The sequence below is a fragment of the Chiloscyllium plagiosum genome, chromosome 17, assembly GCF_004010195.1.
Source record: "Chiloscyllium plagiosum isolate BGI_BamShark_2017 chromosome 17, ASM401019v2, whole genome shotgun sequence".
Taxonomy (NCBI): Eukaryota; Metazoa; Chordata; class Chondrichthyes; order Orectolobiformes; family Hemiscylliidae; genus Chiloscyllium; species Chiloscyllium plagiosum.
In genome coordinates, this window is record NC_057726.1 from 29,500,965 (window position 1) to 29,513,532 (window position 12,568).

The 12,568-nt window shown below is 41.6% G+C and overlaps 1 protein-coding gene across 2 annotated transcripts in view; it reads right to left on the reverse strand.

Moving 5' to 3' along the window:
• def8 (differentially expressed in FDCP 8 homolog) overlaps positions 1 to 3,988 on the reverse strand; it is a 57,037-nt gene extending 53,049 nt beyond the window's left edge. For both annotated transcript variants that reach the window (XM_043706775.1, XM_043706774.1), the window contains exon 1: positions 3,870 to 3,988. The gene's annotated coding sequence lies outside the window, so the exon portion shown is untranslated. The remainder of the gene's footprint in view (positions 1 to 3,869) is intronic.
• Positions 3,989 to 12,568: the final 8,580 nt, after the last annotated feature.

Sequence of the window (12,568 nt, forward strand, 5' to 3'; positions counted from 1 at the left end):
GCAGTTCAATTCCATGATTAGCTTTGCTTAATAGGAGCAGCCCTGCCAGAAATATTTACAGCATATATGAACATGCAACAATTAGAGAAGGTATTTTACTTGGATAGTTACAGAAGCCAAGACCCTTTCCAAGAAGAAAAAAGCTTTGAAGACAAAATTCAGAAAGATCATGTTTGCGTATATTGTAAAGTGAAAGAGCAATGAAAGGTTAGGATACTGGGATAGCAGAGACAGACAAAATGCTCTTCATCCACAAGTAAAAAGGGGACATGAGACAGCTTTGGCAAAGGGTTTTTACAAGTACATTAAGGACAAAAGAGTAATTCGGGAGACAATAGGGCCTCTCAAAGATCAGCAAGGTGGCCTTTGTGTGGAACCACAGGAGATGGGGGAAGATAGTAAACAAGTATTTTGCATCAGTGTTTACTGTGGAGAATGACATGGAAGATATAGAATGGATAAAATAGATGGTGACATTTTGAAAAATGCCCATATTACTGAAGATGAAGTGCTGGATGCCTTGAAATGCATAAATGTGGATAAATCCCCAGGACCTGATCAAGTATACACTAGAACTCTGTGGGAAACTAGGGAAGTGATTGCTGGGCCCCTTGCTGAGATATTTGTATAATCGATATAATCACAGGTGAGGTGCTGGAAGATTAGAGGTGGGCTAACGTGGTACCACTATTTAAGAAAAATGGTAAAGATAAGCCAGAGAACGAGAGATCAAGGATCCTGATGTCAGTGGTGGGCAGTGTTGTTGGAGGGAATCCTGAGGAACAGGATTTACAGATATTTGGAACTGCAAGGACTGATTAGGGATAGTCAACATGGCTTTGTGCATGGGAAATCATGTCTCACAAACTCATTTGAGTTTTTTGAAGAAGTAACAAAGAGGATTGATGAGGGCAGAGTGGTGGACATGATCTATATGAACTTCAGTAAGGCATTCAGTAAGGTCCCCCCATGGAAGACTGGTTAGCAAGGTTACATCTCATGGAAGACTGAGAGAACTGCAGGGAATCTATCTAAACAAAAACTAAGGGAAAGACAGCTCCAAAATTAGACTTGCATTCTTTCAACTGCTATGCTTATGGCACACATCATACCCATGCAGTATTTGCTGTCTTGGAGAAGTCAGGAGGCACTTAAATATAAATCAACATGTAGGCTGTTCAATAAGTCATCAGGCAAAACAGGTATCCCATAGATTCATACAGTGTAGAAAAGGCCCATCAAGTTTGCACCACCATAACTAACATTAAGTGTGACTAAATTTCTTGCACTTCTCCCAAATACTTGAAAGTTATGATATTTGTAGTGCTTATTAAATACTTAGTAAAAGTTGTAAAGTTTCAGGTCTTCACTACCTTCACAGGCAGTGCATTCCAGACCAGTGGTGATGGGAACAGTTAAAGGATGCTATTGGCAGTCTTCTGTGCACAGACAACCTTCAGGGGATCAGGACAGATGTCAAGTTTAGGTCCGCCAAAAGCAGCAAACTGGATTTTTTTCTTCTTGGGACAACACTGTTTGCCCAGTCCAGAGGAGAGGAAGAAAAGGAACTTAGACTCAGCCTGACTCTCCCTGCACCTGCCAGATTACTGCTCCCAGATGGTTACACATTCACCACAGTCGAAATGTAAAGAACAAGACTGCAAATCATTGTATAAAACTCTGATCACAGAATGTCACTCTACACTTCTCAAAAACAATATAAAACCGTAGGGTTGAACAGCCTCAGTCAGAATGCTGGGCAGATACAACATTGGCCTGCTGTGACAATGAGACACAAAACTGTGTAAACTTTCAACTTTATGCAGGAGGCTGGTGCAAGTGACACATTTTAATGGATTGGTAAATCCAAGGACGAAGGTAAGTAGCAAGCCAGAGATTTGGGGGACCTTTAAAAGCCAAAATGTGACCAAAAGATTAATAAAGAAGAAAATAAAGTATGAGGATAAACGAGTCAGTAATATTGACATGGATAATAAAAGAGAGAGACCAAAGTGAACATTTGCTCTTGAGGGAAATGAGGCTGGATAAATAATAGTGGGGAACCAGGAAATGCAGAGGAGTTTAATAAATACTTTGTATCATCTTCACAGTAGAGGATACTAAGTGCTTTCCAAAAATATGAAAAAGCAAAGGGACAAGTTTGGAGGAAATAACACAAATCTATTGCTGGAGAAAAAGCAGTGGAGAAACTAATAGGCAGAGTCTGATTTGACAATGACAGATATAAACAAAAACTACTAGAGAAAGTGCACATACCCCCAGATGTTGTGTATCTGACAAGAAATTACCTGGAAGGAAAACCAAATCCCACCAGGTAAAACACATGCTGCAGACCAAACTAAGAAAGATGGCAAATCAATAGTAGGAAAAATGCCTGATGAAATGAAGCCAAATGCTCTTCACAAAGCTCTATCAATCCATACTTCTAAAAACCAAAGTGCGATGTCCACTTTGTCAGATATATGCCCATTCTGACACTGTACTGCTCAAAAACAATACAAAACTATAGGTGTCAGACACACCTAACATAAGCATGAGTTGGTCTCTGCATAGCCATAGCATTTTAGCAATCTTCTAAACCAGCAGCCCAATGATACTATTCAGTCACTTCAGCACCATCATGCTCTGGAAGAGCTTGCTCTAGATCCTTCTCACACAGAAGTGATGAAGGTCATAGATTAATTTTCTGTGGGCAAGTTGCCATGACAGTATCCTCTTTAAGTATGAAAAATCTTGCACAGTTAGAAAACTTTAACTCTTCTCTTCTGCCTAATCTGAAACTAGGGCATTGCATTTCAAGATAAGGAAGCTTCCGCAACACAGCAAACAGAAAGCAAGCAAGTCTATCTGTGACAATTATCTGGAGCCATTATTTCCATCCAATATAGCAAAATTCTTGCAAGAGTTGTTCTTAACCAGAATAGTCAATGGCGAGGGGAGTGTCAATTTACCCAAATGTCATTATGGCTTCCATTTTTGTTGGTGGGATTGCTTTGGACATTACAACCAAAGTAAATCGAGTTTCTGTTAATCTGTAAAACTGGTGGAAAAGTAATTTATGTTTACATTTCCCTGATCCTGTGCTGACTCAATACAGATTTTTGCTGATAGAATTAGTGCAAACAACTTAAGTGTCATTTGTTGTCAGCCCCAAATCCCTTGTATTTAATCTCAAATGACTACATCTGTTGGAAATTCATTCAATTGATACAGAAACATGGTGATCTTACAGCAATTAAATTCGTATATCGACACACAAAAAGACAAGGTCAATTGAATCCTCCATTCTTGCTTTATCTGCAGGGTCAGGGAAATGCGCTAAACAAAAATAAGGCCTGTTACTAAAGTCACATGGTGCAAACTCTTTGATAATTCAGTTTTAAGTGTTCTATTTACAATTATCTTAAAAGTTAATGCATAATTCACATTTTAGCTTTTAAAGAAAGTAAATTTATCGGAAGGAATTGTGGACTCCAGCGTGGAACTAGCCAAAATTTACAATGACAATCATAGTAGGATAGCGACCAGTGATGTGTAACAATGAATCGCCCACAAGCATTGTATTTGAAACACAGAATGAAGACGTTAATTATATATCTCTTTTCTGAACCTCCCACTTCGGTTTTTATGCAACAAAGTAACACCAGACCGAGTAAATGACTGTGCCATTACACAATCACTACAGCTGCAGATTAGCAAGAGCCAACACAGGAGGGAGTAGCAAAGGGAAAACTGAGTCAAGAGACGGGAAAGGGTAACACTGTAATTCTTAAATTTGTAACCAAGAATCTAATAAGTACTGCCAGTATGGGTATATCACCACAACAGAGCACACCCAGATACTGTACCTCATCGTTACGGTGTGATTGGAAGAAAGCAGTCAGTGAGATCAGCTACCGAATCAACACAAAACCATTTCGACCCCCTAGGGAGCTGCAGCGTGGGATGGACCCACCGTCAAATATCTGCCAATCAGAACCCGTAACCTCAACAGCCCACCAATCGGAACATGCACTCTAAAACATCCACCAATCGGAGCCCGCATTCTGACAGCCCGCCAATCAGCATTCACACTTCAAATATCCCATCCAATCGGTGCCCACATTTCACCAACACACCAATCAGCACCCACATCCTCACTATCCCACCAATTCCAGCTCGCAGTCTAACAACTTACCAATCAGAATCTACATGTTCAAAAGCCCACCAATCGGATTCCAGATTCAACAGCCCACCAATCAAAACCACATATTAAAGGACCCACCAAATTTAGAATATTAAAAACAAGTAGCAAATTCAAAATGAGGGCACAAAAGCTGTACTTGAGTCATAGAGTAAAGGGATTATACTTTACCGTGGGCGGCACAGTGGCACAGTGGTTAGCACTGCTGCCTCACAGCGCCAGAGACCCGGGTTGTGTGGAGTTTGCACATTCTCCCCGTGTCTGCGTGGGTTTCCTCCGGGTGCTCCGGTTTCCTCCCACAGTCCAAAGATGTGCAGGTCAGGTGAATTGGCCATGCTAAATTGCCCGTAAGGGGTACATGTAGGGGTATGGGTGGGTTGAGTTTCGGCGGGGCGGTGTGGACTTGTTGGGCCGAAGGGCCTGTCTCCACACTGTAAGTAATCTAATCTAATCTAATCTATACAGCACTGAAAACATACCGACCAGATATCCGAATTTAGTGTAGGCCCATTTACCAGCATTTGGCCGATATTCCCTCTAAACCTTTCCAATTTATGTATCAACTCAAATGCAGTCTGAATGTTGTAATAATACCAGCCTCCACCACTGAAGAAGAGTTACACCCAATACGTTGACTTCTCCATCTCCTGATCCTGCCTGGTTTGCTGTGTCCTTCCAGCCTCCTACTTGTCTACCTTGGAATCCAGCATCTACAGGTTTTTTTGTCTCCACTACTTTCTCTGGCAGCTCATTTGTCTTACCAAAATGTGACACTTCACATTTACCTAAATTAAACTCCAACTGCCACTCCTTGGGCGATCAACCGATCTGATTATGACCCATTGCACTCTGAGATAATCTTCTTCACACTACCTCAACACTTTTGGTGTCATCTGCAAACTTACTAAGCAAACCTCCTATATTCATATCCAAACCATTTATTCAATGACAAAAAGCAGTGGATCCAACACTGATCCTTGCGGCACACCAATGGTCACAGGCTTCCAGCTGGGAATTTGTGTTGCAGACGTTTCGTCCCCTGTCTAGGTGACATCCTCAGTGCTTGGGAGCCTCCTGTGAAGCGCTTCACAGGAGGCTCCCAAGCACTGAGGATGTCATCTAGACTGCAACACAAGTTCCCAGCTCGGCGAACAAAACCACAACAACAAGCACCCGAGCTACAAATCTTCTCACAAACTTTGAACAGGCTTCCAGTGTGAAAAACAAACCTCAATCATCACCCTCTGTGTCCTACCTTCAAATTAATTTTGTATCCAAATGGCTACTTCTCCCTATATTCCATGTGATTTAACCTTGCTTAACTTGTCTACCTTGCAGATCCTTGTTGAATGCCTTGCTGAAGTCAATGTTGACAACATCCAATGCTCAGCTTCATTTATCTCCTTTGTCACTTCTTCAAAAACTCAACCAAGTCAGTGAGACACAATTTCCCACGCATAAAGCCATGTTTGACTATTCCTAAATGCATGTAAACCTTGTCCCTCAGAATCCCCTCCATCAAGTTACCATGACTGATGTTAGGCTCACCGGTCTATAGTTCCCAAGCTTTTTCTTCTCACCTTTCTGAAATAATGGATCCACAATAGCCATCCTCTTGTCTTTCAGCACTTCACATGTGGCTCTTGGATGATGCGAACTTCTCAGCAATCACTTCCCACAAAGTTCTGGGATATACCTGGTCAGGCCCTCAGGATTCATTCATCTTTCTGAGTTGTATGGTGTCCAGTACTTCCTTCGCTGCAATATGGAAATTTCAAGATATTGTTTATTTCTCCAAGCTCTCTAGCTTCCATATGGTTCTCCATTGTAAATACTGTTGTGAAATGCTCATTTCGTATTTTACCTATCTCCTGAGGTTCCACACATAGATGGGTTTATTGATCTTTAAGAGGTCCTATTCTCTCCTGAGTTACCCTTTTCCTCTGAAGGTCTTTGGATTCTCCTTAACCCTATTTGCCAAAGCTATGTCATGTCCCCTTTTTGACCTCCTGATTTGCCTCTTGAGTGTACCCTTACTGCCCTTATACTCCTCAAGGGATTCACTCGATCCCAGCTGTTTATATGCCTCACTTATCTTGACCAGAGCCATAATTTCTCTTGTCATCCAGCATTTCCTACACTTACCAGCCCTACCCTTCACACTAAATAGGAATATATTGCCTCTGGACTCCTGTTATCTCATTTTTGAAGGCTTCCCACTTTCTAACCACCCTTTTACGTGTGAAAACCTTTCCCAATCAGCTTTTGAAAGTTCTTGCCTTATACTGTCAAAATTGGCCTAACTCTGATTTAAAACTTTAACTTTTAAGTATGGACTATCCTTTTTCATCACTATTTTGAAACTAATAGAATTATGATCACTGGCTCCAAAGTGCTCCCCCACTGACACCTCAGTCACCTGCCCTTTATTTCCCAAGAGTAGGTCAAGTTTTGCTCCTTCTCTAGTAGATACATCCACATACTCAATCTGAAAAATTTCTTGTAAATACTTAACAAATTCCTTTCCATCTAAACCCTTAACACTATGGCAATCTCAGTCTATGTTTGGAAAGTTAAAGTCCCATACCATAACCACCCTATAATTCGTACAGATAATTGAAATCTCCTGACAAATTTGTTTCTCAGTTTCCTGCTGACTATTAGAGTCATAGAGATGTACAGCAAGGAAACAGATCCTTTGGTCCAACTCGCTAATGCCAACCAGATATTCTAAATTAATGTAGCCATATTTGCCAGCACTTGGCCCATATCACTCCAAACCCTTCCTATTCTTATACCCATCTAGATGCCTTTTAAATGTTGTAATTGTACCAGCCTCCACCACTTCCTCTAGCAGCTTATTCCAAACACGCACCCTCCTTTGTGTGAAAAAGTTGCTCCATAGGACTCTTTAAATCTCTCACCCTAAATCTATGTCCTTAGTTCTGGACTTGATGGCATATAGTACAATCCCAATAAGGTGATCGTCCCTTTCTTAGTTCTCAAATATACATAGTATTTAGAACAAAATAGATGAATTAACTGCACAAGTAGAAGTTAATAGGTATAAGTTGGTATCCATTACAGAGACATGGCTATAAGGAGAGCTAAGCTGAGAACTAAATATTCAGGATATGTGACTTTTCAAAAGGACAGCATGAAGGAAAGGGTGGTGGAATTGCATTGTTACTAGGGGATGGGATAAGTATAACAGCATGAAAAGATCTTGGTTCAGAAGATGTCAAAGCCATATGGGTGGAGGTAAAAGCTAAGAAGGGAAAGAAGACACTTGTCGAAGTAGTATAAAAGGTGTCCTACATGGTATGGCAGATAATATGTCAGGAGATAATGAGGGCACATAACATAATGATGGAAGACTTCTTGTAGATTAGGATAGTCAGATTGGAAGAGGAAGCCATTTGTAAAATTTCATACAGTATATTTGGATCAGTTTCCTAGAATATTATATCGTGGATCCAACTAGGAATCAGGCGATTTTGGATTCGGTGATGTATAATGAGGTACGTTTAATTAGTTATATTAAAGTAAAAGATCCACTCAGAAGCAGTGACCTCCACATGGTAGAATTTAGCATTTAATTTTCGATGGTGGAATGTGGGTCAAAACAACTATGCTCAGCTTAAATAAGTGTAATTACAAAGGAATATGCGCAGAGCTGGATTGAGTGGACTGGGGTGGGAATTTAGCTGCAAAGACGGTTAACAAATGATGGTAGATATTTAAGAAAATAGTCCAAGGCTCACAATAAAGGAGAGGAAGAAGTATTCTAGGAAGAGGCTAAGCAAACCATGAGTAAGAAAGGAAGTTAAGAATGGCATGCGATTGAAAGAAAAAGCTTACAATGTGCAAAGATTAGGGGTAAGCCAGGGGATTGGGAAAGTTTTGAAAACCAACAAATTATTTGGATGCGAGCATAAGAGGCACAGTTAGTAAGTTTGCAGATGATACCAAAATTGGAGGTGTAGTGGACAGCGAAGAGGGTTACAACAGGATCTGGACCAGATGGGCGGCATGGACGGGTTGGACCGAAGGGTCTGTTTCTATGCTGTACATATTTATGACTCAATGGCTCTAAAAGATGAATAATTCTACTGTCATGTATTTGACATGAAAAAGTACAGTAAAATACAGTGAAAAGTGAATAAACTCCACAAAGGCTTGTATCCCATCACCAAGTCATCCCTATTTACAGAGGGGTCGTACATGAATCTGACCCAGTGAGCTCAGAGTTGGCTCCTAGGCTGAACAGAATCCCTGACACTCCTGTTTATATCTGTTAGTTTTGGAACACTTGTAGACAAAGATGAGAGCGGTCCTAAGCGAAGAGTACTCAACTGGGCCGAGGCCATTTTTTTCAAAATTAGGCAGTGGCTGGGAAATGTGAATTGGACACGGCTATTTGAAGGCAAGTGCTCATTTGATATGTGGGAGGCTTTCAAAGATAGGTTAAAGATAGTGCAGGACAGGGATGTCCAGTTGACAGCAAAGGATAGGAAAGGCAAGATTCGTGAACCGTGGATGACAGGAAAAATCATGCAACTGGCCAAGAGAAAAAGGGAAGTGTACATAAGGTCCAGGCACCTAAGAACAGAATGGGCCCTGAAGAAATATCAGGAGGGTAGGACCAGGCTTAAATGAGGAATCAAGCGGGCTAAAAAGGGTCATGAAACAGCTTTAGTGAGCAGAATTAAGGAGAATCCCAAAGCCTTTTATTCTTATATAAGAAGCAAGTGGGTAACTAGAGAAAGAATTGGACCACTAAAGAATAATGAAGGAAGGCTGTGTGTCAAACCTGAGAAAATGTGTAAGATTCTGAATGATTACTTTGCATCAGTGTTCACTGAGGAGAGGGACATGATGAATGTTGAGATTAGAGATAGAAGTTTGATTACTCTGGATCACATTGACATAATATGTGTTGGGTAGGCTAGAGATTATTAAGGTGGACAAATCCCCAGGACCGGATGGGATCTATCCCAGGTTGCTGAGGGAGGTGAGAGATGAAATAGCTGGGGCCCTTGCAGATATTTTTGTAGCATCCTTAAATACAGGCAAGGTGCAGGAGGAATGGAGGGTTGCTAATGTTGTCCCCTGTACAAGAAGGGTAGTAGGGATATTCTGGGTAACTACTGACCAGTTAGCCTGATGTCAGTGGTGGCAAAGTTGCTGGAGAAGGTACTGAGGGATAAAATCTATTTATGTTTGGAAAACAACAGGCTCATCAATGATAGTCAACATGGTTTTGTGCAGGGGAGATCGTGTCTTAATACAGCTTTTTGAGGAAGTGACCAAGTTGATAGATGAAGGAAGGCTGTAGATATCATTTAGATGGACTTTAGTGAGGAGTTTGATTAGGTTCCCCATAGCAAACTAATGGAGAAAGTGAAGTCACATGGTGTGCTGGGTGTTCTAGCTAGGTGGATAAAGAACTGGCTGAGTAACAGGAGACAGAGAGTAGTAGTTGAAGGGAGTTTCTCGAAATGGAGAAAGGTGACCAGTGATGTTCCACAGGGATCAGTGCTGGGGCCACTATTGTTTGTGACATACATAAATAATCTAGAAGTTGGGCACTGATGGTATGATCAGCAAGTTTGCAGATAACATGAAGATTGGTAGAGTAGCAGAAAGCATAGGGCACTGTCAAAGAATACAGGAGGATATAGATCGACTGGAGAGTTGGGCAGAGAAGTGGCAGATGGAGTTCAATCCAGGCAAATGTGAGGTGAAGCATGTTGGGAAGTCTAATTCTAGAGCAAATTATACGGTAAATGGAAGAGCCTTGGGAAAAGTTGATGAGCAGAGAGATCTGGGAGTTCAGGTCCATTGTACCCTGAAGGTTGCTGCACAAATGGATAGAGTGGTCAAGAAAGTATATGGTATGCTTGCCTTCATCAAATGGTGTCTTGAGTATAAGAGCTGGCAGGTCATGTTAAAATTGTACAAGACATTGGTTCGGCTGCATTTAGAATACTATGTACAGTTCTAGTTGCCACATTACCAAAAGGATGTGGACGCTTTGGAGAGGGTGCAGAGAAGATTTACAAGGATGTTGCCTGGTATGGAAGGTGCTAGCTATGAAGAGGGGTTCTGTAGGTTAGGATTGTTTTCATTAGAAAAAGGAGATTATGGGGGGACCTGATGGAGGGTATAGACAGGGTAGATAGAGATAAGCTTTTTTACAGGGTGAAAGATTCAATAACCAGAGATCATGCTTTCAAGGTGAGAGGTGAAAAGATTAAGGGGGATACACGTGGCAAGTACTTTATACAGAGGATGGTAAGTGCCTGGAACGCATTGCCAACAGAGGTAGTAGAGGCAGGCACGGTAGATTCATTTAAGATACGTCTGGACAGCTGCATGAGTAGGTGGGGAGCAGAGGGATACAGATGCTTAGGAATTGGGCGACAGGTTTAGACAGTGGATTTGGATCGGCTCAGGCTTGGAGGGCTAAAGGGCCTGTTCCTGGGCTGTAAATTTTCTTTGATCTTTGCTCTTTGTCAGCATCTAATCCTGGCCACCAGACATAACTTCTTGTCAATATCTGCATTTTGGAAACCTCTGGATGACCCTGGTGAAGTTTGGCCAGTACCTGGTGGTTGGAATCTTTTCTTGGGACAATCATTTTTGGTCCCCACCATTCTCTATGGTGATCTGGTCTCACCAAGTCCAGAAAGGTTTCAATTCCAGCAGTGACGCCTTTGTTTTCCCAATCACCACGAGCTGTTTTAGTTTTGTCAGGACAGGATCTTGTTGTGTCCACAGTTTGATGTTGTCAGTGGTGACTGGAAGGATGTCCACAAAGTTTAAAAGCAAAATGGACTCTTCTAGTGGTGACACCACTAGTGACGTATCCACTAGTGGGAGGCAGCTCAAGACTTCTGCATTTGTCACTTGGCCTCCTGGATGGTGCTCAAACTTGTAACTGTACGCACTGAGAATTAGGGCCCACCACTAAATTCAAGTTGAAGTTTTGGACAGCATGTTCCAGTCCTCTTTAAATAACCTATCAGGGGTTTGTGGGCTGTTACGATTTCAAATTTATGTGCATAAAGGTAATTGGTGAAAATTTCTCACACCAATGATGACAAACAAATCTTCCTTCTTTATCTGTATTTTCATTCAGCTTCAGTCAAAGTTCAGGAAGCACTTACTATCAGGCATTCCTCTCCGCTGGGCCACCTGTGAGCCAATACCATAGTTTGTAATTGAAAAATGTGAGCCAATCAAGGTGAATCTATCTCAACCAATTTTGCCTCATTAAGCTTGGACCCAAGCCTTTTACAACAATCAGGGGTAAGTGAACTGGCTGCTCCTCATATGAGACTGGAATCAAAGTCGTACCCTTAATCTGTAGAGATTTCTTGGTATTGGTTCTCAGTCTGTCCAAGGTCTTATGTAGACTTGAGGGTTGGAGTAAAGAGTGAATTTTGGTAAAGACTGATTCTGCAGACACTAATTCAGCCAAACAGGAATCGACCTCCATTACAACTATCAAACCAGAAGTTAATTTTGATTAGTTCTGATTTGGATGTTGCTATGCAATTTAACTGTTCCAAAACATCTAGAACAGTAGGTGGACTTTCCAGGGTGTGCACTCTCCTGTCCTATGAGTTCTCTTACTCAATTCAGGCCTAGTGGGACTCTTTTGCTGTTTTGAATCTGCACACTAGCAGCAATTACAATGGTCTGCTGGCCCGGATCCCAAAGAAAATTTTAACTGTGTGGCCAAGGCATGGCTTTAATTAGGGGTTTTGCAATGGGCTGAACTATAGTCCCTCTGTTCAGGATATGTCCTGAGTGAAGCTATGCCAAGTAGTAGTTCCCAAGCTCAGTTATCCAAGTGAGGGTGTCTACTTCCACCGGAATACCTTGTAATTTATAGCTCCACTTGCTGCATTTTCTTACGACAAAACCAGTTATAGTGCCTGATGAACATCCAGCTGGATTTCAGCTAGTAAGTGCGTTTGCATGGTCACATCATTAATCCCACATACCAAACAGTCTCTTAGCATCTCACTTAGAGTTAAACCAAAATCATATGCCTCTGCCAGTCATCTTAACCTCATCAAAAAATCCTGATATGGATTCCCCGGTTCTTGAACTGCCGAGTAAAACCGATAGCATCTCAGAATTAGAGGAGGCTTGGGGTTGTAATATTCCGTTGGTAAATCCATCAACTCTTAGAGTCATAGAGATGTACAGCATGGAAACAGACCCTTCGGTTCAACCCATCCATGCCGACCAGATATCCCAACCCAATCTAGTCCCACCTGCCAGCACCCGACCCATATCCCTCCAAACCCTTCCTATTCATATACCCATCCAAATGCCTCTTAAATGTTG